This window comes from Suncus etruscus, chromosome 20 (genome assembly GCF_024139225.1).
Source record: "Suncus etruscus isolate mSunEtr1 chromosome 20, mSunEtr1.pri.cur, whole genome shotgun sequence".
In the NCBI taxonomy this organism is placed as follows: domain Eukaryota; kingdom Metazoa; phylum Chordata; class Mammalia; order Eulipotyphla; family Soricidae; genus Suncus; species Suncus etruscus.
The window spans coordinates 10,539,837-10,547,165 of NC_064867.1; the positions used below are offsets into that span (position 1 = coordinate 10,539,837).

At 34.1% G+C, this 7,329-nt stretch overlaps 1 non-coding gene across 1 annotated transcript; it reads left to right on the forward strand.

Moving 5' to 3' along the window:
• The first annotated feature begins 1,817 nt into the window (after positions 1-1,817).
• LOC125998289 (U6 spliceosomal RNA) lies at positions 1,818-1,924 on the forward strand. The gene has a single exon (XR_007491881.1). It is a non-coding gene; the product is annotated as a U6 spliceosomal RNA (small nuclear RNA).
• Positions 1,925-7,329: the final 5,405 nt, after the last annotated feature.

Consider the following 7,329-nt stretch of genomic DNA (forward strand, 5'->3'; position numbering starts at 1 on the left):
AGCATTGAGCTTGATTTTCTGTAAATCCACATCTCTGGCAGAGTAACTGAGCTTAATTAGCAGGCTAAAATCTTACATTAAAAATTGAATCAAATCCTGGAAAACTTTTAGACAAACCTGCCAGATTCAGGGTTACAGAGGAATGAAAATTTCTGAAGATGTTTTTCTTTCATAATGACATAGTTAAAGCTCTTTTAATTGCTGTTTTGTTTACTGTCAGGCATGGTGTTCCCTTGAGTCAAAACGAAAAGCTCTATAGCTACAGAGCAAGTTAGGAGACTTATTTTTAAAATGCCATTTAAACATAGGCACCTTTCATTTGTAAGAGACCTGGTAAAGAAAAAAACATTTAAGTGATTTAGCCTTTATATATTATTATATTATATAAATATATAGTGTTATATATTATTAATTATATGTTATATATTACATATATAACTTTTTATATCTGTTCTCACAAATATAGATTATTTTATTACATTTTCTATGGAGAATCATTCATTGGATACGCTAAAACTAATATAATAATAAAATTATGACATGTTCACAAAAATCACACTGTGTTCTATCCCATAATATATTTTGACCCAAATTATGTCACATATTGTAAGATATTTTAGAACATATAATCATATAATATATAATGATATATTTGGCATGATATTTAAAGAGGAAATATGATGAATGGAAGAGAGTTTATGTGATAAACCACAGGCTTGGCAGATGCAAAGCCCATTAACAGAACCTGGCATTCCCCAACAATTCCTCAACAATGACAATGTGGTCATGAAGACCATCATATGTCAGTAAGCATTTGGCCACTATTAAAAAAAAAGTAAATATATAAGTTCCTCTTAGTATTCTCAACTTCTCAACTCTACAGCACATTTCTCATAGCAATTACTACTATATTAAAATAAACATTTATTTATTTATTTATCTATTTTGTTTTCTTGGGCCACAACTGGCAGCACTCAGGCATTAATCCTGACTCTGTGCTCAGAAATCACTCCTGTCTCAGAGGACCATCTGGGAAGCTGAGTGTCAAACCTTCATCTGTCCTGGGTCAGCTGCATGCAAGGAAAACATCCTACCACTGTGTTACCACTATGGCCCCAGACATTCATTTATTGTTCTGTTTTAATTATATGAGATTTTTTCCAAATTCTTTTTTTCTGTTTGTTTGTTTTTGTTTTTGAGTCATACCTGGCAGCACTCAGGGGTTACTCCTGGCTCTGTGCTCAGAAATAGCTCTTGGCAGGCTCGGGGGACTATATGGGATGCCAGGATTCAAAGCATCGTCTGTCTGTATGCAAGGCAAAGCCTTACCTCCATGTTATCTCTCCGGCCCCAAGATTTTTCCAAATTCTTAATTTTTATTTTATTTTTATTTCTACTACATGAGTGTACCTTTTTAATTAAAACTAGTCCCATTAGGAGATAAGATCGCCGTTGTACAATGAACAAGTATACACATATTAAATATAATCAAGTTTTATTTTCAGTGAATTGTAGTGATAGTCATGCCTTTCTAAAACTTTATTAAGTCAGTAACCACTCTTCAAAAACATTTTTCTAATTTAACTTTAAATACAATTAGAACCATTGAATACAAACATTAGAAACATTCTATTATAAACATTGAAGGAAACAGTATTTGGTATTCCTGGAGACACTGTGGAAGAAGAGAATGGCTATGCAACATACAGGACTAACAACCATAATTGGAGATGATGGCTTTCTGAATCAAAATGGCATTCTGAGCTCATATTAGTACAACAGAGAAGGGTGTACCCACAGACAGAAAGACCTGCAGTGTGCTCGCTTCGGCAGCACATATACTAAAATTGGAACGATACAGAGAAGATTAGCATGGCCCCTGCGCAAGGATGACACGCAAATTCGTGAAGCGTTCCATATTTAAAAAAAAAAGAAAAGAAAGACCTGCAGTGGTTTCCAATGACTCAGTAGAGCCATTTTCAACACAGTTCAGTGCAACTCTGGGGAATAAATGTACCAAGATGAGGGAAGGGGTCTAACAGACATCCAGCTGGGCTTTTCCCAGCTACACTGTCTCAGCAGTGTCCCAACAAACTGAGGCAGACAAAAATATTGGCAAATGGATTCTCTTTGATATAGAAAGGCCATTTTTACCCCCCAAGAACAGTGTGACCCATTCTTTTATTCCCAAGCAGTGTGCTCCAGCACAGACTCTCTGCTTTGCTCTTCAGGTGCATATTTCTTGTGATTAAGGAACCCCAACACCACCACATTACAAATGTCAAAAAGAAAAAGCAATGGAGAACACCACCACACTTAGTGAACAATATGGTTATTCTAAAGACCAAACTATATATAGACTCACTGATGAGGAATTTATGCAGGAAGTGTTGAGAATGTTCAAAGAACTCAAAAATCCCTGGAACAGATAGCCAATAAAACTAAGATAATACACGAATAAAAATGAGAAAATTATAAATGGAAGTTACAGAACTGAAAAATTTGGTAGGCTAAATGAAAAACATATTGGAAGGGGTCACCAACAGAGTAACAGTTCTGAGAGAAACATTGAGCTGGAAGATAACCTGTATAACAGAAGATATTAAAAAGGAGAATAAAAATAAATGATCAGAAGATGAAAAATATCTTCAAAATAAGCAAATAGATGACAATAGATCTTTGGGATAGATTCAATAGAAACAACCTAAGAGTCATTGGGCTCACAGAGAGACAGAAAAAAATATGAAGAAGCAACAGGGAAAAACAAAACTGAGAAGTCCCCAGATCTAAAGAATGCAGACTACTATATCCTGGGTGTCCAATGAGTAAAAACACTCCAAGGAACATCCTGATCAAAATTATGAAAAGCATAAACAGAGATAGAATATTGAAAGCAGAAGAATCAAATAGGGGATATACATAGAATGGGACAACTTTAACATTTACAAAAGATTTATCACAAACAAAACTCCAGGCCTGAAGGCCGTGGTGCAATATAATAACAAAGATTAATGAAAGGAATGCCTCACCAAGAATACTTCACTCAGAAATTCATTCAGATTTGAAGGGGGAACACATAGCTTTATAGATAAACAGCAGCTCAGGAACTTTCCAGACTCAAAATTACATTAAATGAAGAAATGAAGGATCTACTTTAAGAAAAGCCCCAAAAACACATCAAACTTCCAAAAAACGGTATCACAAAATGTTACGACAATAATTTCTCAATCTCATTGGACTAAATGCACCAATCTAAGAGATGCAGAGTTAAAAAAAAAGTGGCTTAGCCAATTGAATTCAATTTTTTTTTTCTTCCTGGAACATACACATTTTAATAATCTGTGCTAACACATACTTAAAGGCAAAGGTGAAAGCAATCAATTCCTTTAAAATGGATTGTTTGGTCAAACTAATAACAGATGACCTACACTTCAGACTAAAAAGATGGAATAAAGATAGTCAAAAACACTTGAAAACATATTCCTCCGCATTAATCATCAGTAAAATGCAAATCAAAACAACAATAAAATACAATTGTATTCCAAAGAGAGTGACATATATTACAAATTTAAAGAACAACCAGTGTTAACACATATTTAGAAGAAAGGGCCTTGCATTCACTGATGGTGGTAATGTCATATGGTTCTGTCTTTCTGGAAAAAATATGTATTATTATCAACCAAATAGAAATTGAGCTTCTATATCACCCAGTATTACTTCTCAGAGTTATATCGAGTAGAATACCAAAAACGGAAGTCAGAAAAGCCATCTACACTCCTATGTTCATTATAAAATTATTTATATTGCCATGATCTAGAAACAACCCCAGAGAACAGATGAGTGTATAAAGAAACTGTGCTATATTTACACAATGCAGTACTACACAGCTGTTAGGAAAAAAATAAGACATAACATTTGACTATTCATATATGCCTAGATAATATTATACTGTGCAAAATGAGTCAGAGAGATACACAAAGACAGCGTGATTGCTCTCATTTGTGGAATATTACAAAAAAAAAGATAGTATGATTATAACATTCATAGACAATAAAGACAAGGGCCAGGAGAAACAGTCTATGGTGGAAGCATGCTACAAATAGCACTGGAGTGTAGTTATGGCAGTGAAGTGAGTGTAGTTATGACAATGATATATGGAAATATTACATTGGACATGACTTTGGTGTCAAAAGAAAGCAAAGTAATAGGTGTGATAGTCCTCAGGATTTGTATCGCAAGACACGTTGTCTAAAAGGGGGGGAAAAGAGAAGAAATTGTTTGCCCCAGAGGCAGGTAGAGGAAGGAATAGAGGTAAATTGGGGACATTGGTGGCAGGAAATGTGCACTGGTAAAAGGATGTTGTACATTGTATGATTAAAAATGAATCATGAAGAGCATTGTATTTGTGGGAATAAAATTTTACTATGAGCATACTTGTAACCATGGTGTTTAAATAAAGTAAAAATGAAAATGCACAATTAATAGAATCACTATTTTAATTTTCTTTTTGTTTTGTTTTTTGGGCCACACCCGGTGATGTTCAGGGGTTATTCTTAGCTATGCACTCAGATATTGCTCCTGGCTTGGGAGACCATATGGATGCCAGGGATCGAACTGAGTTCCATCCTGGGTAAGCCGCAAGCAAGGCAAAGGCCCTACCAATGCACTATCACTCAGGCCCCAAGAATCACTAATTTTACTGTGTCAATACCCTAAAAGGCCAAATATAAAAATGGAGGTGAGGAATAAAATATAATTTGTTTTTTATTTTTTGCAAAGTTAGTAAATTACACATATAATTAAAATCAAGGAATGAAAATATAAAAGCATCATTAGCATATATAAGTAACAGAATAAATCCAAAAAACCTATTTAAAAACCTTTGTTTATGAGAGGTATAATTTAAACTTAAGAAAAATGACTAAAGAGGGAGCTATGTATATACATGTATACATAGCATATATGTAATATATTTGTATATATAATAATAGTAAACTCTTTTTTAAAATTTTTACATGTAAAAACTGTGGAGACAGACCAAAGGTCTAGAGAGCATCCCTGTCATGCACTAAGCCACAAATTTAATCCCTGACACTATAGTTAGCACAAATTATGCTAGATGTAGTCCTGGTATTTTCCAAAATCACCTCCAGGATGGCTCTAGTGGCCCCTTACAGCAGGAAGCCCAAGCAGCATCTAATTTTAGATCAACTGCTGAGCCTCGCATTACCAAGAATGATCCTGTACCCCTCAAGTAGCATCTTGTAGCTCCCACAATACACCAAAATTTTACATGCATGCATGAAAATAGTTCTTAATATTTTAGAATTAAATCTAATAAGAATTTAAAGTTTTAATATATTATATTATGAATTTAAACATAACTATAACTTAGAGAGTTTAATATTTAATAGACTTACAATCTATATTTATAGTATTCAATGAATATTAAACAATAATCAACAAATAATAAGTAAATTATTACTTTTTTATTTGAAGTCAAACCCAGTGGTGTTTAAGAGTTATTCCTGATTCTGCCCTCAGGAATCACTCCTGACAGGCTCCAGAAGCCATATGAGATGTTGTGGATCAAACATAGGTTGGTCGCATGCAATGCAAGCAATTTCTTGCTCTGCCTACTATCACTCTGGTCCCTGAAAACTGAATATTTTAAGGTATTGTATTTTCACAAAATTACAATTGATATCTGCATTAACAAACCTTTCTGTGTTTTTTAAAGTTTGAAATTATGCACATATGAATTGCTTAGCAGAAAATTGGTGTTATTTACTTTAAGATAAAAAAGAATTATGAGAAACAAAATCATCTGTTCTAGGATGTTAGTAATGGACTAAAAGAGAAAGGACAGAAGTCAAAGAAACAGAGAAGTAGAATTGGAGAAAATGGAGAAAGCCAGGAATTAATGTGAAAATGATGGGGCTCAATCTGGAGTTGTTAAAACATATTGATACGAGAATAAGGGCAAGGAATACATTTTGATAATCTTTCAAACTTTTGGTTTGGGTGAGTTTGTATCCAATTCATTAAGATAAGAAAATTGTATTGCAGAAAAAAATTGCTTTTAGTCATAGTCAGTCTTTATTACACTGTAATAATCAGTGCAGTATAGCTTTTAATGGTATGAATAACTTTATTCTCATCCTAGAAAACTATGGTATAAATGTTTTCAGAAAGTGGATTATATGGGGGCCTGAGCGATGATGCAACTGTAGGGTGCTTGCTTTGTATGTAGCTGACTCAGGACAGACGGCGGTTCTATCCCCCAGCATCCGATATGGTCCCCCAAGCCAGGAGCGATTTCTGGGAGTGTAGTCAGGAGTAACCCGTGAGCAACACCGGGTGTGCTTCCCCCCCAAAAAAGTGGAATATATGATAATATTGTTCTTTATTGTTATCAGGTTAGAAAAAAAAAGCAGGGCATTGCAAGGACCGGAAAAGGTAGTAATGTGTGTCAATGCGGCCTGTATTTTATTGGCCATAAATCTGTTACATGTCCCCACATAGCTACAGGTAAAGTTTCCAAAGTAGTTCCAGTAATATGCAAAAGGAAGGCAATAGCTTTGTGGATATATGGAATTAATTCCAAAGCAAATGTGAAATCAGGACATTCAAGAGAAATATGAGACTGATCTTAGAAATCTGAACAGAGAAAATTGTAAAAAATATATATATTTTCATTATGAAAATGTCAGTGAACATTAAGATAAACATATTTATATTTTGGGATGGTAGAGAGAAATTAAACAGAGAAATAAAACTAAAAGAATTATGTGGGTAGGGGCGAAGCAATCGTATAATATTAGGGTAGGCCAGAAACTTGGGGTTCCATCCCTGGTATCTAATATAAACCCCTGTGTATAACGAGCATCACTAGATATGACCCACACTCCCAAATAAGAAATACCAAAAAGACTCTAGGATGCTAGACATATAGAGACAAAAATAAAATAAAATAAAATAAAAGCTAAAGCTAAAGCTGATATGAGGTCTGCTATTGACCTTGGCAATCAAATACTCCCAGAAAGCTTTAACACTAGCAATTTTAATAAGAGTTTGAAAGTAGAAGACCATAATTGGGGTTGAAGAGGGAATGAGAAATAAGAAGTATAGATGACAGTTTAAATCCGAGTATGAAACATACTTAAATGCTCTAAAGAAAATCAGAGAAAACATTAAGTAGAGGTATGGGTAATGGAAGATACCACTTGCTTAGTCAGCAATGATTGTATTTTATTTTTTTATTAGTCAGAATACATTATGTCAAGAAGATTCTGATCAATAAAACCACACTGAGTTGATTTAATACTA